We start from the raw sequence: 23,756 nt of genomic DNA, 5'->3' as shown, positions 1-23,756 counted from the left end.
CATTGTACAGTTATAAATGAATACATGAGATAGAACATTTTGTTCACTGAAGATTCTATTTGAATAAATTGTACATAAAAGGACATCTCTTTTTCTTGATCCATGTTTTAGAGTCTATAGCATGAATTATTTATTTACATCAGACAATAAAAAAGCTAAAACAATTTAAAAATGTTTTTCAATGAAATGGTGAAATCTACATTTACAGTATGAGACCTCTCAACTGCCAAGAAATTGCTATTCATTTTATTTAAATACAACAAACACTAATTTTCTTAAATGCCTGTGAACTCTCTACTGCAGCAAAAAATGACCTGGGGCTTTTTCTAAAATTGCTGTTTGTGCTTTCTAATTACGTTTAATATGCAGGGCACTGTTCTTCTGCAACTTCTTGAGAGGGAAAAAAATTACAACAAACCCAACCTCTTTGAAATTCAGTAGGCTTTGATTTAAAGTGACTGGTTTCCACCTGGCTGGAGTGAAATTTTCTTCTTGGGAAGTTTATTAGTATATTAAAAGATGCAAATTAATTCATAATTCTTTGAGCTCATTCTCTTGGGAACAATTACACAAGGAAATTATGAATGTACAAGAAAACAGCAGTTAAAAATCTCAAAGGGCAACAGAGGTGTGGAATATGTGAAAACATTTAGACCTAGCTAATAGCAGAACTTGGTTATAATAATAACAATTCGTAAACCAATTTTAATTTTTCTTTATTTGTAAACTGATAGCAGCCACATGGTGCACGCAAGGAATCAAAGATCCTGGCAAAGTGAGTTTACAAAGGCCCTATTCTCAGTGAAGTGCTGCAGAAACACAGTGTGAAGAGTTGAACACATGCTACCAGAGCTTCCAGGATCACAGCCAAATGTAAGGCTTCAATCAGCTCACCAGTTTCAGCATCTCTGATGTATACCATTCCGCACGATTGTATACAAGACTATAATTTCAATGTAAGCCTCTGCACTCTGATAAATAAACCAAATATTTTCATCTGGATGATGAAAACCTCTCAGGATCCAGTTCATATTTGATGAAAAAAACAGCAAACAGATTTGCTTTTTAGGCTTCTTTGATGCACTTTTTTTTTTTTCCTTTTAGTTAAGGTGTTAAACCAGTCAGCCACTTTCCATTTTTCTTTTCATAATTTATACGGCATGCTTTTAATGTTACACATCTGATGAAAATTTCAAATATTCTTGCAATCAGAGTCATAACAGGGGCTGTCACCAGGATACCTGTAATTACTCTTGGCTATCTGCTTCCAGCACTCCCTGACATCTGGCTATCAATGAAGGCTGAGGGAAAGAAACACATGTTCTTAAAATACTGTAAACCAAGCATCACTCCTGAGGGAAGTTTGCCTGTAACGCGGGCATTATCCTGTCTTAAAGAATTTTTTTAACTTTAAGCACAGCCACATAAACATCATACACATAAATCAAGCTTCTGTTGACCAATACCTGTTTTCCTGAGGTCTCCACACTGAAAGTCTGATAGCTTGATGCACTGGGGCAAAACAATTAACAGGGATGTCACCTGAACTGAGAACAAGATTAGGTTGTGGATATGTAGGAATAAAATAACTTGTGTCAGACTAGCTCACATATGCCTTTATCCTCAGACTCTAAGGAGTACTGCTAAGAAGTGAAAAATATTTAAATTTATATTTCTGTCAGTTTTCAGAATAGCATAAGAACTTCCCAAACTCATTCCCTTAAAAAAAAAATAAATCCCAAATTCCAAACTAGAGACATTGTTTGGATGATGTGTATAAAGGAAAAGAGAAGTTTCTACATGTTAAAAAACAGGACTATTGAAAATACCGGTCAAATTCCTGTTCTGTCCTCCTCCTGCAGGTGCCTGACAGGATGAACGTATTACTATTTGCCAAGCTAAAATAGGCAGTTTGCTTCCAGAGGAGCAATTCTGTCTCACAGTTCAGTTAAGGCTACTGAGAGAAATCAAGGATTATTACCTATCTAATACCATCATTCTGTATATTTAAAAGAACATATGGACTTATTGGAAAAAAAGAGTAGACACTTTATGCATAATTAATTTAACATCCCTATGCAACTCAATTACACTAGCCTCTGTTAGCTAGTTTGTTCTCTGCCGGTTTCTGCTAAAGACAAAAATCCCCATGAACTGGGAAATGAACTGGGAGAGAAAGAGATGCCAAGGAATCAGAAGAACATTTCTGAATGAGAATACTGATAAGGGGCCATTACGGTTAAACAGTTTTCAAATGCAAATTTAACTATATGAAAATGCAAGCACAAGTTCTTTTTGCTGAGGGCAGGAGAACAACAGTTATTTTTCACATCATGTTTATTTTTGCCCTTAAAAAACCCCCAAACCCAACAACATAGAAAACTTCAGAGGAAGGATAGGCTATATGAAGATGTCTGTGATGAGCTGTGGCCAGTAAGAGGATGAGGCCAGACCAGCCTTTTTATAACCAGCATTTTCATTCTGTAAGACTTTGCTTCAGGCTTTTAAATGTGAAACAAGCTGATGGCATCAATTTGATTCTGAAGAATCGTTCTTATATGAGAAAGCTCTGATTTAACTTAATTTGGGATGGTATTTCTCCAACTTTAAGGACAAAATAGACAGAGATATTCCATGTCACCATTGAAGTGATTTCTTATAAGGCTAGCACCAAGGTTGAATGGCTGAGATCCCTCAGCTGTTGTGTCTGTGATATGCCTCTTTGGCAGCAAACCAATAATGTCAGCTTAGCATAAATGTAAGTGCCAGATGATTTTTTTTTTCCTTTGAAGTGCAAAATCTTAAAGGATCAGGGTAAAGCCTTGTAGAAAACAATATTCAAGTTAAATGTCATCATTGTTCTCAAGAAATTACTTTAGTAGCTATTCTAACTAATCATGGTCATTCCCTATCTATATAGGCAGCAGAGAGAGAAAAGAAGTGTCATGTAAGGACAGTCTTTCAGAAAGAGTTTGTCCCCTTTAGACACAAGCACAGAGGCCTAGGTTCACATAAGAACTCAGCAGGCTGCAGATAAAAAAGACGAGAGTTCCTCTAAGTATCAGGCTCTGGGTTTGGTTACTGTATTTCTGGGATTTAGCCCTTAGCACTATAGTCATTCAGAAACCAGCTGCAAAGCGAAATTCATTATATTTATGTGGGAAACTATGAGACACTGAAGGAAATGACTTTGAAGATGATGCCTCATTGATCCAGCAAATTCACTTAGGCCGCTGAAGTGTTCGCATCCCCATTATCGAAGCATTGCTCATCTACCAGAGGTGGTCAGGTGAGACATACCTCAGGTGGTGCAGTTTCCTTCCCAGTAACCAGAAAACAAATGAACTGGAATTTTGACTTGCAGCATGAAAAAGAATCTTCTTTTCTTTGAAATGGATATTGTTTCACCTGTGATCATAAATGAGAATGAGGGGTGAGCAAGTGCCATAAAAACACTGTGTCGTGGTTTAGCCCCGGCTGGTAACCAAGCACCATGCAGCTGCTCACTCACCCCTCGCCCGCAAGGGGATGGGGGGAAAAATGGAAAAAAAACCTCGTGGCTGAGATGAAGACAGTTAAATAGGATAACAAAGGAAGAAGGTAACAATAATAATGATGATGATGACGTGATGCACAAATGCAATTGCTCACCACATGTGGAAGGGAAAAAACCCAACCTGATGCCCAGTCTGTTTCTGAGGAGCAATCCCACCTCCCGGCTAGCTTCCCCAGTTCTATCTGGAGCACGACGTTCTATGGCAGGGCATATCCCTTTGGCCAGCCTGGGTCAGCTGTCCTGGCCGTGCTCTCCCAGCTTCTGGTGCACCTGGCAGGGCCTGGGAAGCTAAGTCGTCCTTGACTTAGTGTAGACACTACAACTACCTTGCACCAACTGAAAACATCAGTGTGTTATCAACGTTATTCCCATTCTAAATCCAAAACACAGCACGATACTGGCTACTAGAAAGAAAATTAACTTTATCTCAGCTGAAACCAGGACACACCTCTATTTAGTTTTAAAGATATTTATGAGAATTCTCACTTATTGCTAAATGATGAAGAACAGTTACAATCTGTTGTAGTTAATTTACTACTACATAAGTAAAAATGTGCTAAGAGCAGCACACTTGTTAAATTAAAGCTGACTTAATGATTACACAGCACTTGGGAATAACATCCAGTTAAAAAGCAAGCAGTAAATGGATGTTTTCTTTAGAATCATGCATTTTGGGAAAATAAGATGACCGAAGCCCTTTACATCTTTGCTGGTTGTTAAAAGAAGCAAAATATGAGAAAGTAGACTAAGAGAGATAGCTTCTTGTAGTGATTATTGGAATACTTACTACAGCTGATAGAACTTCCATGAGAAGGCTACTGGCTCGAATTCTCCACCTTATTAGAGTGGGTTGAGCTGAAGTCAGTACTTGTACAACAGTACAAGTTATCTTGCTGTATCACTCTTACAACACACTGAAAAAAATCAGATTAAATACCGGTCTGGATAATACCTAATATCTGGCCTCTTTGTTGGTTTTTTTTCTCATCGCCACAGTATCTGAAAATGTGATGTATTAAATCAATAGTAATAGTAAAATCCCTAGCCTCAGATAACGGGTAGTATTTTCCTCTTTATGGGAAGGAGGATTTTAGTTGAATCAGTGTTATTTTTGGGTAGGGAGTAACCTTAGTAAATCCTGAGGTGGTGATGAGAATGGTGAGGATAAGTAAGTAGTAAAGAGATGGTACTGTAACACCCTTTCTGATGGAAAAGTGTTCTCCAAGGGTTAGACTTTGACATGTTTCATCAAGAAGCTGGGAGGTGGTCTGTCTGATCTCTCCTGAAAGATTGTCAATAGAAAACACTTCTTGCCTTCATTGTTGTGCTTCAGCCTGGGATTTTCACTTTTGTTCAAAGCTATTTCAGACCCAAATGTACTAAGAAAAACATACTAAGAAAAAAGGACATTAAGACTAGACAATCTCTAATTTAAAAGTTAAAAATTTCAAAATATTTCTGTAGCATAGTTAGATATATTGGAAAAAAAATTAATTTTGAGATGAATCACAAAATTAATTGCTAAAGTTACATTTAGAACCAACCCAATCATTATAAGTATGAAAATGGCTGTAGCCTCATTTCTCTTCTTTTCCATGATGTACCTGTTCAATAAAATGTGGCATTTTTGCATTGAGTACTTGTGTGAAAGAACTTGTTTAAAAAAAATCTTGAATCTTCTGCAACGATCCCAATATACCAATTTTAGACCATTTTTTGTCACCATCTTTTCATGTAGGAGCTTTATAGTTATTTATAATTGTAATTTATAAGTATTGCTTCAGTAGTTCAGGGGCTGTGTTGCAGCCACACCGCATACCACCCGTGAGTGGATGGCGATGGTTCAAAGCTCTGTCCCTCTGGATGTTTTTGATAGAACCTGTTGTACGACAGCTTTGCGCTAAAACAAGGACAAGGATCATTTGGGACTAGCAACCCTTCATGTGCAGGATGAAAAAGGCTAACAGCTGTAGAGCTTACTGCATGGTGTGGCAGAATAGCTCCATAGTAGAGGCACCGTGGAGGACTGGGATGGGTCCCCACTGGGGATGACAAACCAACTAAGTTATCCTGACTCAGAGCTATGAACAACACTTCCTTTTGCCTTTGGCTGTCAGATCCACACACCCCCTCCCCCACATCTGAGCTTCAAATGGAGCAATGACAACATGCAAAATGGATTTTGACTCACTTTGCACATACACGTCTCCAGTACTGATGGCGATGCTACAACATCAGATCATTATTCTCCTTTTTTATACGCATGCTCTAATTGCATGATATTGGCCAACGAGAGTTACAAATGTAGATGTGTTCGCTCATTCTTTAATGATGCTTGCATAAATAGTGGCATATAGGATCCTAATGAGGACTACATGCAGTATACTGTTTGTCTAATAAGAAAATTAAAGTACATCTTTTTGTGGTTTGTAGTATGATCACTAAGAAGGCTGGAATTAGTGAAATTGCTACATGATTAAGAGAAAGACATTCCAGCATTTTCTACTCATTCATAAAGGAAGACTGTCTGTATGTAGAGCAAGACTGATTAGAAGTTTGTGTTTCTTTTCACGGAGACACCCATAGGTAAGGATTCCTAAAAGTACTCTGCACTGATCAAAATGAGAGCTACAGAAGTTGAGAAATCATTGTCTTGCAAAGAGAAAAACCTTTCATCCATGATAAATCATAAATATTGAAAACTTGCATTGGTTGTTCAAAGAAGAGTTCTTAATGATGTCTGCTTATGCAGGACCCATGCAAATCTGTGTGTGCAAAAAACCACTTTTAATTGCAGAATTTTCTCCCCAGACGTTGTTATATGCTGGCTGTATTTGTTATATTCTGAAGGTCTTTCAACCCACTGTAGACTTCTGCATATAAGTTAAGGCCCAGGGAAGACAGACACCCTTATTCTCCTGTCCCAAGCCCTACGACCCTACGTCTTTTTACCCTTCTTCAGGTCTACAGGGGGTAAAAAATTTTGCCTTGGTGGTGAGGAGTGATGAGGAAGAGACAATGTTTAATGGCATAGCCTGTCAGATGCACACCCTCAGAAACAGGAGTCTGGGAAACGCCTTCTGTGTATTTTCAGCTCTAGTAATTATTTACATCTTTCTTAGCATTCCTCAATTATAGGCAGGAACATCAGCCTTCCTTCGTCAATGACAGTTCTCAGAGTGATTTGATGGCCTCATCTTCTCTCAGAATTGTTCCAAAATAAAGCTCTAAGCCCCACAGAAGTTTTCAGAACTCCATTTTAGATTAAGATACAAGGAAGAAACCCTGGAAGAGCATTTAAAAAACAGAAATGATTTTTGTGTCCTATCTCTTGGAAAGCACTTTGCCAGAAATCACTAAAATTTAGCAAAAAAGCTTTAACTAGTCAGAGACCACTTACACATAACTTGAAGCGGAAAGAGTTTTTTTGATAATATAAAGGGGCTACACTTACTTGGTTTATGATGGAAAGTAAGTCTCAGCCATAACTGTGGAGCAAATACAACCTCCACATAATAATGCTGCTATATAATTTGTTAATCTAAAATGTCCCAACTTACTACAGATACTTGTGAAATCATATTGGTGAACGCACAGGCTCTGAAGGGCATACTATATAGAAAAGCAGTAGAAGCTGCTGCCCATAAAGACTTAACATAACTAGATAATTTTATAAGCGCTTAATAGTATTTATTCATAAAAGGCAAGCTCTGCTCTGCAATTTGGATCTTACAAATCTTTTAGCATGCACCCAGGAAAGCTGAGATATTCTAGTAAAAAATAAACACACAAAAAATTGAGGTACATGGTGCCCATGTTTTTGAACATGAAGTAAATACTAATGTGCAACTTTTACATAGGCTGTCTATACCTTCTGCACATATTTTACAAAACAAATCTGTTTTCCTAAAACTCTTGATCTACTTTTTCAGCAAAACACCACAATAGACTGGCAAAGGTCAAAAGCATATTTAGATAACCATCTTATACACATTTTCTGATTTTTAGCCTGGAAAGAACTTGTGCACAGCACGAGCCCTAAGGTCTCAAATGATTTCTGCATCAACTATAGAATTTCTGATTGAAGTGAAATCTGAGGATTTTCCTTTAGGAAGACATCCATTCTGTAAGGGGTAGAAGACTACATCCAGGTTGAATCTGATTCTGTGGCTAAAATCACAACTGTGAAAAACACATGGGTCATTTCCAGTCTGCATGTCTCTAGTTTGCACAGGAGATGCAAAATCCATGGTCCCACCAGAGCACCTCTGCCTTTGACTGACTTTCTTTCCATATTCCTGTATGCCCAAGGAACCTTGTAAGTACTTGATGCTGCATCTTCAGGACCTCATAGTATAATATGGAGTAATTCTACAGAAAGCCACTGAGTTTTATTTAGGCAGCAACAATGATCCTGATTTCTATTACAGTCTTCTAGACTAACAGTGAGAAACTTGCTCCAGGTTGGGAGTTACCAAAGAAACCGAAAGGAATTAGAAGCTGCTAAAAATTAAGGACTACGGGTTAATATCTGCTTCCTTTGCCTGCCTCTGTCTCACTGTCTACCACAGTAAAAATGGGGGTTTAGTGATACCTCCTTTTAGTATGAACAGAAATAGTTGATTGTAAAAACAAACCCAATGAAAAATTCAGTAATAAAATGGTCAAGCCACTAAATAATGCATTCATCTGGCTCTAGTGGTTGACCTTTGCAAAATACCTTGGAGGTGAAGTGCAAACTATTTTTTTTTTCTGATGGTGTATTCCTAGGGAAACACTGCTATGAGAACTCTGTATTTCACAATGAAAGCAGCTCATTTTTTTACCTTTAATTATGCATATTCTTCAGTAGGTGGCCTTCTTTCTTCTTAGTAGGTACTGAATCAATACCCTGGCATAGTGCTAATGGGCACCATGCTTCTTGAGGTGCCATCTTTCAGAAGAGAGGCTGAAAGCAAGGTCTCGTCTCTGTGATTTTGATGGCTCTTGTGGCATTTTTTCTCTTTTTTTTTTTTTTTTTAATAATAAAGGTGTTAGCATCGGTGCCTTGGCCACAGTCCAAGTTGGGTAATTACGTTCTGTCTCCCTAAATTTAGCTTTCTGCAGTTTTAATTTAATAAGGTGCTCCTCTTTTTTTCCTGCCCTAAGTTGTTTTGTGTCATTGCTGGGCACTATTAAATAACCTCCATATTTCCCCTGAGACAGCCGCATTTAAGCTGTGGGTAAAGCAAAACCTGCACATGAAATTTGTGAACCGTTCCCAGAGAAGGAAACACAAGCTCACTTGCAATTATTGCACACCAATATTTACCTGGACAAACTCCAGCTTTCCCGCTCCCCTCCAGTAGTTTACTTTCATTTGGAATTTAACTACCCAAATGAAAACAGCAGCTGTAGTGAACACCTTTCCTTCTCAGCAGGTCACAAGGCTCACGCTTGGGAGGACTTTTTCAGCAGGCAAAGTAGTTTTATCCTCTGTCCCAGAACATAGGCTGCTATGAGCAGCCTTCCTCCGCAGCAACACATGGTATTTAGGCATGGACTGCAAAGGGATGTTGGGGCAGTTACCCTGTCCCAGTTGGGCAGCTGCCTTCTCCCTGTCTCATCCCTTTTGGAGTGTCAGTTTGTCCTCACAGGGCCATGGAACGGGGCCATGAGTTTCCTCCTGCTCAGCCCTCAGTGTTCACCTAACGCACACAGGGCTACCCCTCCAACACACAAATTCAAACAGGCTCTATGCGAGACTAGAAATGAAGCTAATGCCAATGAGTTTCTGGATTTAGGTTACAAAGTGACCTTCCTGATAGTCTTAATTGTGCCTAAACTCAACATGGTGAAGTTTAGTATTTTGACTCTGAGAAGATACAAGAGCAGCACTGAGAGGAATTGCTACTATTAGGATACAACAGGTAGGTCAGGCTGGTATGGTGGGAATCCTGAAAGAGGGAAGAGCTCCTCATAACAAGCAGTGTCACGCAATCTCTGTCAAAACCAGAGCTGGACCTGCAGCTCCCATGAACACTGACAAGGAGACCTTGCCTACAGCACAGGAGTGGTGGTCCTTTGCCCCAGCGACCCCAGAGCAGCAGGGGCCAGGCAGTGCTGTGCATTGCTGTGGGCAGCTCCTGCCAAGAGCATTTATACATAATAGCTTTGCTGACTGAAGAGTCTGTAAGAAAGCCTGGCAGTTGCCCAGCAAAGGCTCTGCATCATAGCCTCCTGGAACCAGGAGAACCTGTCTGCTTTTGGTGTCACAGGGAGAGGGGAAAGTCCAAGTCCTCCTTGAAATGGTCTGAGAGAGGCCCTGACAGCGGTCGTGGCGCAGCTGTTGGGTTTACGCTCGTAACAAGGAGACTAGCTAGAGCTCCAGGGCAAATGCTCCATGTGCTATTGCCTATGCTTCTCTCAAACACTACATATTGAATGCTTCTGGAAAATGCAGTATCAGGAAATAAAAGCATCTAGGAGACATCTACACTAGACACTATTAATATAGAGAAGGCAAAGACTTGAATCTAACATAACTTTTCATTGGCATGAAGCCCTTCTTGTGTAGTCAATGCTGCTCAGGACTGAAGTCTATCAGTTGAGCATCACTGTGCTAGTTTTTCCAATTGTACATGTTACAGGTGCTATAAGATGGGAGAAGGATCATGGTACAACACAAAGCACTAGTGAGCTTATGGCACAAATCCTTCTGAGTAAATCAAGGTAGGCATGTCTTCATCAGGTTGATTGAAAAGTAGTCTAAAAGTAAATATTAAAAATATAAAACTTCAGGTGCAAGCTATGTAACCAGAGCCATCCAAAATAGGCTTATGGCTAGACATTATTATATTTTTTTTTAGAAATTGATGTATTTGAAGTCTTAACTTGAAAGTAAAATCATAGGTGCAAAACTCTATTGCTATAAATCAGTGAGACTCCACTGAGTTTCCAATTTACTGTATTTGAGTAATCTTAACTATGTATTATCTCACTCGGCTTTAAAACATTGCCAGAACTTCAGGCTTCGATGCTTTTCCTACTGATAGTATTGTTGTTCTTGCTTTTTTTTTTCTTTTTTAAATACAGCTTGCTTTTATTGTTTAATTTAAAGCTATTCAACCTTTCCTCCTGCTATCCAACAACATTTTGCATGTAAAACCAAGTTGGACCCAAAACCACCACCATCTGCTTATTTATAGCAAGATCCAACAGTAAAAGGAGTCTTTATTAAGCCTTCAATGAGAGCCATGTGACTGTGCAGTGAACTCCGTTTTCATTTTCCTGATAAAATGAGACTGTTTCTTTACTGGTCCCTCTTATTATTTTTGTGATGTTCTGCAACAAGAACATTAAAAGAACCTTCATTTCTTGAGACCAGTCCCCTTCACCCTATCATGGCTGTTGCTTTACAAGCTACGTAGTGTGTGTCTGGTCCTGGCATGCCATTAGGCACCGGAATTAAATATCTTTATAGATTTGCTTTTATTCGTTCAGTGGCTGAGGGGGAAGGTGAGCTGATAAGTATGTGGGGGTTTTTTGTTTGGGTTTTTTTTTTCTTCACATTGCTGGGCTATCCTTAGTGTGACCCTCAAAAAAAACCAAACAAACCAAAACCCAAAGCTCTGCACTATCAAGGTTTTAGTGGGGCAACACAACGAAACAGCTGAAAAAAAAATGAAGCCAGTCATTGCTGGCAGAAAGCAGAGATTAAATAATTGAAGAAACCTGCCTTGTATCAACAGCAAGAAAAGATTCAAATACATTTTAAACTTGCATGAAGTTTCTCATAAACTATGATCCTGAGGGACTCTGACAATAAAAACCCCCTTCTCTGTTCAAAGAAGAGTATGTGGGAAAGAGGAAAGTTGTTAAGCTGCATCCTACTTTGGGTGGATCGCTTTTCCTTCTAATGAGGACACGTACCAATTGCAGTGCGGTACAAAGGCAGGCTTCTGCTGCTCTCAGAGTTCACTTTTGACCCTTAAATTACAGTGCGTGGGGGTAGGAAGTTGTTTTTTTACTTCAGAATATTTTTTTAAATCTCGTTGTTGCAGTCAAAACTATCCCCACACACTTACACAGAGCTTATTGCACTACAAAGATACATTTTTTTGCTAACTTAGATCCAAAAGATATTTCATTGGCTTTCACCGAGATGTATGACAAGTGCTCCGAGTTCATAGCACCAAACTCTGACATATCCCATACTAAAACCACAGATAAAGTTCCTAGCATTTACTGTTTCAGTTATATATACACAGTTATACTAGAGGGTAAATTAAGAAAAAGTAGATCATTAACAGGTATAGTAGTAACTATTTTTAATACAATTACGTAGATGTTCTGTCCATAAAACTGTTCAAGTTTGTAGGATTATGAGATTTTGCACTGTTTATCCTGCTTGCCGCTATGGCTCACTCTTGAGACATCATGATACTTTAGCATAAATGCAAGCGGGGAAAAACTGAAGAGCATTTTCAAAGCTGACACTGATTCATAGAAGGGGCTTTATTCCTGCTCAGCACACATGAATTGGGATTTGTCTATCTAAATTACAGGTCTACAAAATAAGTATCTGTATCTAAACTCTTTGTCTATGCAGTCTTTTCAGTCCAGAAGAGAAATAAACACTTCTAGATTTATATCCTCCTAAGGCAGAAATTGAACAAGCACAGATGGGTTATGCTGTAGAATAACTGCTTTTATCCCTTGAGTATGCAAGAGCGTAGACCACTAGCTCCGAGAGATGCATCCAACCCTCAGTCTCTAGCAAAGTTGTTGTTCACCTAGAAATTGGTAGCACCCAGCATGAGCTAGGAGGAGCAGTGGCTAAATGCAGCTTCTCTTTAGCCCTATGTAAAACTACTGAGTACGAAGGAAACTACGTGGTGTCTGAGTACGAATGAGGAGGAACCCAGACAAATCTATACAAAATGCAAGAGGCGCTCCAGAAAGAAGACACACCTTACATCATTCAGGTGGTGGGTTAGCTTGCAGGGTAAATGATGTACAAAGAGACCACGTGTGCAGACCAATTTGAGTGAAATCCTGATTCGACTGAAATCAAATGTAAAACGTGCAGTCCTGAGCAGGTTCAGGACTTCAGCCTTTGAAGAAATGGCACATTTCTAATGCAACTACCATACAGGGATGCTTTTCAAGGAATGTTAAGAAGCTTAAGCCCATCTTGATGAGCTTACTGATTGTGATGTTCAGCCCACAGAATGTAACAAGGATCACAGATTGAGGCAAATGAGTTATCCCAGGACTGGACTCAATCTTGGGGTCTCAGAGATGACAAGTTTGAATGTTCCAGTGAGAAGAGCTGCAAGCAGCTTTGACTTCCATTTCTGTAACACATGGAGAGAAAGCAAATTGTTATTTTTGCACTACCTCCCAAGGAAAGCAGTGGATGCTTTTTTATTTAGACTACCTTGTTCAAGCCTATCCACTTCACAGGGTTCCTGCTTTGGTCACAAATCAGTCACTGCTTATCAACATTTGGACAATTCTGTTGGAATCTAATAAGAGCCAACGGTGGGGGGCAGCGCAAAAGAAAAGTCAGGTCATGTGATTTTAGCTAGCTGGCTAATTCTGAGCTCTGCAACAGTCAGTGGGAAGAACTTTTAAGCCGTGTGTGCGAATGCAAACGTCAAAGGTATCTGATCTATGTGCAAACTGTAGCCTGACACACAAGAGAACATATGACCTTTAACTCCACGAAATACCTGTCAGCCAGCTGTGCTAGGGAAGAATCTACATGCAGTGCCTGTGACATGTTGAGCCTTTTTTCAGGCCATCCGGGGTTTGTATCTTTTTTCCCAAACATTAGAAAATGAATTGACTACAACCACAGCATTCATGTAAAAGCACGGTATCTGATATGAGTGATACAGATAACATCATCTTTCATCAAAAGATCCCAGGGGTACTATGCATCTTATTCACAATAGTTCCAGTCCTATAACAAATTCTTGCTTAAATTTATATACAAGCTGCTCCACTGAAATCTAATCATATGTGTAAACCCTCTCAGAATCAGGGACTAGTACTGCACAAGAATTATGTTTGTCTCTGCTGACAACAAAATTCTTTGTAGGGTGAAATACAAAAAGAAACCCTGTTAAGTGTTTGAATTCCTTGAGGAATTTGAAATGTCAAATCTGGGTTTTGTCCAGACCACAAGGACCATCACCCTACTCTGACTGATAATACTCCAAGATATTTAATGACAAAAGATAAGCAGGATTTTGTGCATCTGGAGCTTCCTGCTGGAAAGGTCTGAGCTTTTAAATGAACTTTCTCAAGCAAAGCCAGAAAAAAACCCCACAATACAAATGAAGCATTAGAGTGGGAGAAAGTGTGTCTGATGTTGTGACAGACCCCATTTTTATACATCATCCCCAGCAACCTCAGGGACAGAAAACTACATCATGTGCCACCATGAAATTAAATAACCCCACCTTCCCCCCAGACTGTTTTACTAACCTGCTGGGTCTCAATGGCTGTACAGATGAAGCCAGAAGCAGTATAGAACCTTTTATTTTATGAAAGAAGAATAACTGTTCTTGTAAAATATAAATAATGAAAAAGCTTTGAATCCCATTCTCATACAGACTGTCACACAGCCAAGTTGCGATCCCATCAAAAATATGTATCTAGAACATGCCGCAAATGTAAGAGTGGTTTAAACTTGATTGTATACCCTGTCTCATCACACAATTGAGATGTAGATCTGAATTTCACCAGAGTCTAGAATTTTGGTTTTGGTCAATGTCTGCTATCAGCAGGAGAGGACAAATTTCAGAGTTAATTTTAAATGTTAGTGCTCTTTATGCTCACATTTAGCAAGTGCCACACGGAATCAGACCAACGGTCCATCCTGCCTCTCTCCTAGCCATGGTCTCTCAGCAGTATAGCTCCAATGTAAATAGTGAGGATTGATGAAAAGCAAATTTCAGATCTGTCTCTGAACTTTGGGGAAGTTCCAAACCTGTATTTGGACTCAGATGTGACCCTATGCCAACATCACACCAAAGCAAAACTTAACCTGGGACTAGTATGCCAATTGCTTTGAGAAATTACCAAAATGCGGTTCTGTTTGCAATTTCTCTTGCAACAGCCTTCTTTATTGAGCTTCTTAAAAAAAAAAAAAATCATACTTCTAAATATACAAAACAATAAACGTGATAAAAACATTACTAACATGCATCCTTTTCCCCTTCTCATAGGTATCCCTTACAACAGTTTGCAAGAAGCATGGAAATATTCTTGCCATTATTGTACCACACTATTGTGAAGGCGAGTCCTTTGTAGCATAAATCCCATACAGCAAACTTGAGATGCAGCGTGCCCTTCTGTTCCACTCACACAAAAGGAGGGGTGTTCTTACCCACCTTATAATTCAGTTCAGGTAATGCCTCTTAAATAATACACACTCCCTTCCCAGAAGGCAGTCGTTTATCAGTGTTATCAGATAACTGCTTATTTTGAGCTGTTAATGGAAATACCGTTGTCTGCCAAGTGTAGTAAAGCTCCTGCCTTCTGTACAAGTGGAATTCAGCAAATCAAAATCTGGGGGAAGAGATCTAACCTCTAATGGTCCTCAGGGGAAACTTTTTACTGTCTTTCCAGAACCAGTGAAAGAGCCCAGACTGTGCTCTCTTTGGCAACTTAACCTCAGAGGAAGTGCAAAGTTTAAAAAAAAAAAAAAAAAATCTTTGAAAAACAAGTAAGTTCAAACACACACCACTGCCAAATCCTCTTCACTTGGAATAAGGCTTAGGTAACAAATCTAACCTTCACTTTAGTCTGCATACACTACAAAAACCAACCCAACCTGTTGATGTGGAAGTCTTGAAAGAGCATGAAATGAAAAATTGTATCAATATTTTACTGAAAGTCTAGACCAGCTTTTATGTCACCTAAAGATATTTTAAAATACTGGGGGTTAGGCAGTGAGAGAATAAATGGACCATAATTTAATCTCTCCACTTATCAGTTGCATTTCAGAAAATTAACTGTCCTGGTTTACACTGAAGGTTTTATGATCCTGTGTCTCCACAAACTCAAAAGTCTCCTGTGTCCTTGGAAGAGATGAGAAAAGCCATCTGCTAGATGGATCCCAAACATGTAGCCCAAGAAGTACCAAGGTTGATGGCCAACATGCTGGCTCCGTCTTGAACAGCTCCAGTCCCTGCTGGCACAATGCAAAGCAATGGAGTCCCTAACTCTTCCAGGCTCTCTGCTCTCAGGATTATCATGTTCCTTCCCTCTCATCTTACTAGGGAAGGTGGGAGAAGCCAAGAGCTGGCAGCTTCCCACCAGAGAACCACCCATGTGCATGAAGGCAGTACTGAACAAGACTCGCAGGCCCATGGAGGCAGACACAGATCATTCCTCCTCCACCCTGAGGCTGGAGGACCCATACCTCCCTCTGCTCTTGGAAACATTTACCCCAGTCCACTTTGCCCAGCAGAGCCTGTCCTCTCAGTATTCTGTTGTGGCACTTTCCACACAACCACAAGTGCCTTCAGAAGCCAGAGGGCAACAGAAGATCAGGCCTGTCACATTTTGTTTTTCCATCCTGCAAAGTCTTTTAAATTGTTCTGCATTTAATAATCCACTTCCCTGTCTTGTGCCCCACTTTCAGACTTGAATCCTTCTGATTCCTTCCATCAAATTGACAAGATGAAGGGTTCTTTTTCTTAAATATATCTTTTAACAAAACCTATATGGAATATGCTCACTTCTGTCAGTGATCTGGAAAATGTGCTTTGTCTTTCTTCCAGAGAACACGCACATTTCAGATTTCCCTTAAGCTTTCATAATTATTTCTGATCTCAATGGTTTTCCTTTGTCAGCCCAGCTGATATCAACCAGATGAGAGAAATGATTTGAGGGTGGATTCTGCCTAGGAGGAAGCAGAGGAGAAAGGCAGCAATAAAATTCTAGTAATTTCTCATTTCATTGTAAAGATACATCATGGGTATTTGCATATTCTGGCTGTGAAGTAAACAAAGCTACAATCAGATGACATGGCAAGAAAGGCTTGAAATGCTATTAAACAACAAATCTTTCGTATGAAGAATGCTTAAAGGAAAGCATCATATTAGGCACCTTGCTCAGTAACTTGAGCCTATTCTCAAATACCATACAGATTGGGATACTGAATATAACATGTTTGTATACATGAAGCGTGTGTACATTGTGGTGAATATGTATATGACCTACCAGTTTAGCTCACAATCCCGGTAGATAAAACACTGGGTCCTGTAGAGCTCACGGCTTGCTGAGCACGCTACTTTCAGCATTTCACTCAGCCCCATCACTGCATCCATCAGCTGGCCTCAGGATGGAAGGGAAGGTGAGATAGGAATTACCAAGATAGAGCTTGTAATAGCTGAGTCATAACATTAAACGCCTCTAACTCAAACTAACAGGGTCATTTAGGAGGTATGACATGCTGTGACACCTACTGAAAAAGAGAGGAAACTCTAGGTACTTAACATTTTAGAATGAAACTCAGAGTTTCCCTTCAACTGCATTTAGTGTCTGAACAAACTCCAGGGCACAAACTCCAGTGCCAAAATAATACAGACTTCTATTTGCAGAGACTCATTAACATTGTGCACAACTGCTTAAAAAAAAAAAAAAGGTTAAAGTCTTGGAAGAAAGCAGCAATAGCAACTATCAATTCAACTCTAGAAACTCTCCAGCACTTACCTTGAGACTTACCAGGCAGGGAAACACTGAAGCATTGAGCAGAGTTTTAAGCAGACGCCAAAGCAGAGAGCAGCCAGCAGCCCCGAGGGGCTGCAGACGCAGGCAGGCCAGCAGCCTGGCCCCGCAGTCACCGCTGCGTCCCTTGCGGTGCCAACTGATGCAGTCTGCGGGGCAAAGCTGCTGCCATCCCAGCTAACTGCTCTCCACTAAATCAAATCTGCACATATACTTCCTTTAATGACATCCCTTAGTTCTTTATAAAAGTAGGGCTTTAAAAATGAGACACCACAATTTTGATGGCCTTATTTTATACTGAAATACTAGGAATTTCTTCTCTTGTAATTCCTTTGGATGTGAGGTTTGACTGCTACTCTCTTTGTAGATACTTGAGAAGAAAGAAAGAGAAAGAGAGAGAGAAGAGAGAGAGAAGTAAGTGCCAAAGTGTTTTCTGCTCACTCATAACAGCAGTGGCTTTAGAAGTGGTTGGAAGAAAGTCAGGAAAAACCTCCAATTCAATTAAAAATTACCCAGAAAAAAAACAAAAGCAAAAATATGAACCTGAAGAAGAAAAGGCAGTGTACAAGATTTGATCAGGTGCTGGGCTTGATGGCTCAGGCTCACCTTTTATTACCTGCATCTTTTGCTTCAGACCTATAGTGTACAACAGAGACCTCCAAGTTCTTTCACTAAGATGAAGAGCAGACATTATTTTAGAAATTGTTAATGAAACACTTTAAGGGGGTGATTTGGTATGGAATGCTTTTCACGTCCCAAAGATCTCAAAGCACTTTACCATTCAAATGAAGTGATACAGATAGCTCACCCTCTTCCTGCTCAGCTGCAGGCAGCTGAGGAACGGACTGCAACAAACATTTAATAGTTCCCCTTTAACCCTACATAAATCTTTAGAAAAGTAATTGAAAGATACCTCCGTTAGTTGAAATGGAAAGGGGAATGTAGGTGGAAAGAATTATCTGAGTTGCAATTTGACATGGGAATTGCATCGCACTTTCTTGTAGTACGATAACATTCATGTGCTCTGAGTGGCATTTGGAATATGACACGTACAGCAAAGTGCTAGAGCCTGAAATTACTACCTGTCCTGAAGAGATGTACTGCCCCCACCCCACAAGTCCTAACTGGAGACAGTGCAGGCAGCGAGTTGAACCTGCAGTATTTATAGTGCTAGAATTGAATAGCAATGATGCAAAGGATCTCGCAAGATCACCAGGTTTAACTTCCTGCCCCAAAACAGGCTCAACTACACCTTATAGCATTTTTGGTGAAAATTAATCTAAACTGTTCTTAAAGCCCTCCAGTCCTGGTGAGCCCACTTACCCAGAGAAGTCTATCTCAGCATCCCACTGTCAGAAAGCATTTCCTCCTCTCTAATCTGAATCTTGTTGTCCTGTCCACTGCAAAAATGAGGATGTACATACTAAGTGTGTGCAGTTTGGCCTAAATGCTTTCTTTAGAGGATTGGAAAGAATAGGTGTTGGCTGGTACTGCATTTATGGAGAGACGCAAGAAAAGGCAGTAGTGGGAAAAGAAAGGAAGGCAGCCGAATGATCAGGGGAAAAAGTTATTAGTGATATTTTATAGAGTAAATGAATGCAGATTTGATGAGGAGCATAAGTTACATCCTGCAGGGTCAGCAGGGAAACCCTAATTAGGCAGGATGCCCTTCCTCAATATTAATTACAGTTATATGCTTGATTGAATAGGTGCAATTCTTCCTAATAGTGCAGGAGGCCAACAGGAGGCCTGCAGGGTACAACCAACCTGTTTCTCCGTCTCTCTCGCACACACAGACACATACCAAGTGTTGCTGTACAGGCGCTCTCATGCATATGCATCCTCATGCACACAGACACACGTAGTTACAACACGCGGGACCCCTCCATCTGCTTCCCCTCCTTTTGCAACAGGTACTATTTGTTGGGCGCCCTGGTTCAGAAGAAAGCAGGGTTAACATCCGCCTTTAGATGAGGAAGAGACTGTCTAGCTTGCCACGGTCAGATGACAAAAGGGGGAAAACCAGAGTAATAGGTGTATGCAAATAAATAGCTCATGCCATTTCCTAACACACATCTCCCAGCAGATGCCACAGGTAATTATGCAACTGAGAGTAATGCTTCTGGGAGCACTCATAAAATACAGCTTTTATCTCGTTGCTTCCAGCCTACGTCTGGCAATGTATAAATAATGTTAACGGCATCCACACCGACAGACAAAGATTGGATATGCACTGTGTATGCATGCCTGGTGAAATACAGATTTTGCTGCAAACTTGAGATGCATTAGAAGAGGAGGGAAGACCTTTACCTCTTAAAAAGAGGCCCTAAACCACACATGTCAAGGTGCTACCTGTAAGCAACAAAACCTCCTTGCTAGATGAGAAAAGCTGGGTCTTTAGGACTTTCTGAGTGTCCCCTTTAGGCAAGTCGCCTTCAGACTGATTCAGGATAGGTTATGAATATGTGGTGGCAGCTGCTTGACGTGTGACTGGCTCCATACAACAAGTTGACAGCTTCATATGCCAAGAAACTTCCGTAATGCGACAGCTGTGATAAGCAAGAGACTCGCTCTACAACACTATAAGTTAACAACAGAATCCATCATAAGTGGGACCAACATTATTGTAAAAATAGATATCAACATGCTTAGGAAAAACAAGCAAGATATCAAAATTAATTTTTGCCCTGTTTGGCTTCCCGTACACTCACCACATTCCACATTCTTCCACATGCGCTTTGTACGTGTGCCAGCCATATTGTTGCTCCACAAACACCTTTCATACGTGCCATGAGATCTTCCCATTTTATTTCCTACAGATGAGGGACATGCTCTTGCAGCTCAAAATGCACTACGCATATTGTGAATATCATCCAAAAATTTGGTGAGAGAATGGAGAAACAGAGGAGGTGAGGCAGGTATGCAGCAAGAGAAAACATCTGCAGGGGAGATAAAACACAGCAGTGAGAAAGTGAACCACTTATATTTTCTAGGGAGAGTCACACGTGGAGGAACTGCTACTACTACTTTGTTAAGCTTTGTTTTTGTTCTCCAAACTTATCAAAATGAGAACAGTACCCGAGAGGAACAATTCTGCAAAACAGACCAACATAGTTTTGTAAATAAATTCCATTTGTGAAGACAGCTTTAGGTGCACTGAAATAAATCACGTTGTAGTTTGTTGACAAACGTATGCTTACAGTGGCTACAAAACTGTAAGAGATCCTATTATCTAGAAAGAATTCCTCATTACGTGTCAGCGTTAGGAAGTGCAGACAGGTATGTGAGCTGAATAGAGGAAGGAAATCAAAGGAGCAGAGCTAAATATTTAAATGGAACAATTTGATAGAGTAAGGACATCAAGAAACATACAATAAAAAAATTGACCCACAGTCATTGCTGATACTGAGCACTGATGGTGGTCACACATTTTTACTATGATTTTACTAATGATAAAAATGCTGGTTTTTAATCTGAAGTTGAAACATTGCACTGCTTTCCACCACTTTTTCTAAATTTTCTATGGAAAGCTATTTTGTGATGCAGCTTGTATCACTTTATATAAAAATACTGAAAAACTGTTACAATTCTATCTTATGAAATATCAAGCTGCTTTGCCACTGTACAAAGAAAAAAAAAATCGATCTAGAAAATGGGAAGTGTTTTACTAACAGCTATCCATAATGCTTCGTAAATAAAAACATGTCATTTTGTATATCATCAACTTGTGTTAGTATACAATTAGTGTCATGAACTAGAAAAAACAATCCACAAAATTGAAAAAAAAAAAAACAAATAAGAAAGAACACACATTCTAAAGTAATTTTTACTAAACCCCCCCCTCACCTTTTTGTAGTTTCTCTTCTACTTGTGTTTCTCCAAAACAGAAGAAAAATATACATTTAAACTGCCAGCATCTCATTCATCAGCAATTCTTAACTTTGGTTGGCTTTCCTAAAACCATGAGAAATGAAGAACTTTTTTTTTTTTTTTACTTTAAAAAATGTAGTCTATTGTGTTTCTTAGTATCAAATTCTTAAAAAGTAATCACCCTGTCACATGGCTTTCTATAAAATTATTCACAGAATTATATGGGCATAAACATCAATATACTGAGGAGCTTAATTTTATGTTTGTGACACAAACATTTTCTAAAATAACTTTCTAAAATATGTTCTTAAAGCTTTATATCCATGACCAATACTAAAAGTACTGCTTCGGCATGACTAACAAGGTTGCAGCGTATTGTTGTTAGCATATGTGATCCAGTAATTGAATATCCTAAAGCATGTTGTATATGGTAAACTTTTACGGGTGGACTAAATTCAGGGACATTTTGTATTCATTCCAGTTAGAACTAGTGAGTGCATAATAATTTCAGATTACTTAAACCCAAGAAAACTGTGTCATGTCCATCTTCTTCAGAGAAAACATTAAGAACCTCCCCCCCAGGACTTCTATCTGTCAAGATGCCCCTTGTAAAAGTGAAGCGAGGATGCTGTAGTTACAGAATTGTCAGCTACCAGCAGTTTTGGCCTTGACAGAAGTCAGTAAGAACCTGTTGTCTCTTAAAAAATTGCCACATGGAATGAAATGTTCTCAATGTAGCTCCTAACAGCCCTCCGTGTCACAACTCGCCCTTACTGGTAATCAGCACCAGTAGAGACAACAAGCACTGAGCTAGGCCGGGGATGTAACGAGTTCACGAATCCCCACAAGTCCCTGAGGAGCAACAGCACCGAATCTCCCTGGGAGTACAGTAAAGAGAGCAGCTTTGCTCTTTGCACGCAAGATTTGAATTTCCAGGGCTGCTGCTTTGGCTCCTTGATGGGCTCTAAATTTTTGCAGGAAGCCGTTGCCCACATAACGCTGCTCTCCAGGACCTTGGATGGCAGCTTCTCTCAGGCAGTGTTGAAATAAAATAGTAATAAAAAAGTAATCTCTGAAAGTGGATACCGGTTTGAGTTAGAAAAGCCTTTGCCAAAATACGCTTTTAGAGCAGGCACAGCACATATATTATTGAAAAGCTTTGTTTCTATATGGTGCACCAAGTTGGCAGAAATGCAAATTTAAAATTTAGAAGTGATTTAGAAGCTAGGGAGCTGGGCAAGAAGAAGGAGCTAGAAAGAGAGGAAGGAATTAATAGAATTTGTTTCTTTTAAAGGATAAATCTTGAGCTAGTTTTCTTTTTTATGGCAATCTTACATTATTTATCTGTCTTTCTAGGTCAGAAAATAGGAGTAAATTTTATATGCGACGCTTTCTTGCAATCCAGTGGTACAAAATGGACTCTCACAGAATGCTGCAGTATTTTACTCTGCTGTCCTGGCACACAGGGGGATGCATTTTAGGGTCCTGTGTGGTTCGGGTGCTGATATTGTGCCTAGCAAGATCCTCGTGTCTTTTTGAGAAGAGGAAAATAAGAGAACACAAACATAATACAGAAGTAAAACTAAGTAACACAGGGTCTATATCAAGGATATTAGAGACACTTCCCTAGGGAAAACTGGGCTGATTTTTCATCCTCTTTGGAGTCTGTCATCTTTTTCAAAGTCTCTGCTTATCCACAGAACTTATTTAAAGGACAAGGCACTGAGGCTATCAGGATGCACTACAGCAAATTCTGACCCACTACTGGGCGTGGGGGGGAAGTAGGGCTGACAGCTGTAATTAACAAAATGAACACAATACTTGAATAATAAAAAAATGCAACTGAGCAACACTTGATTACTGCAGAGAAATCATCTGATTAATACGCAAAAAATTTCCAAGAAACCTCACCTCCTACCCTCAATTTTTTCTTCTTATTATTATTCCTTTCTACAGAAATAAAATTAAATAGCATTTTCCACCTCATACAGAAATAACTTGTAGCTCAGACTTCAAGAGGTGATAATGCTGTTGTACCTAAGATGACCACAGCCAGATATTCTCATGCTTTATCACCATGTATCACAGCAAGTTCTGCAAGGCTAAATCCAGGATGCTGGCCCTGAAGAATTAATGACAGATTTCTACGTGTTCACACTGTAAGCAGAATGTGGGACAGCAAAACTTACGTTAATGACATGCTACTGATAGGTCAGGAATATTAAGATATTTCTGCAACATCACACAAAAAAAAGCCTATGTGGCACCATGACCTCAATTCAGGTGTGTGAGTCTATGTCAAAAAAAAATTAAAAATAAATTCCAAGATCAGATAACTCCTTTCACCACTGCCCAGGGAAGATTCATTTTCATCCTGGTATAGTTTCACCACAGAAGGACAGCCATATTTTGAGCAAAATTAAAGAGTAAGTTCTCGCACAGGATTCCGATGTATAAATAGTTAGGTAGATATTTTCAATATAATTCTCAGTGCATACCAGCAAGATATGCTGTCATTACCCTGTACTACAGCTTCCTTCTCTGTCTTTCCACTCTATGGATCCACAGAAGTGAGATAAATAAGTTCCTGGCTCAGGCATGA

The sequence above is a fragment of the Balearica regulorum genome, chromosome 7 (assembly GCF_011004875.1).
Source record: "Balearica regulorum gibbericeps isolate bBalReg1 chromosome 7, bBalReg1.pri, whole genome shotgun sequence".
NCBI lineage: Eukaryota > Metazoa > Chordata > Aves > Gruiformes > Gruidae > Balearica > Balearica regulorum.
The sequence above is the reverse complement of the archived record's forward strand: the minus strand, read 5'-3'. Positions refer to the sequence as shown.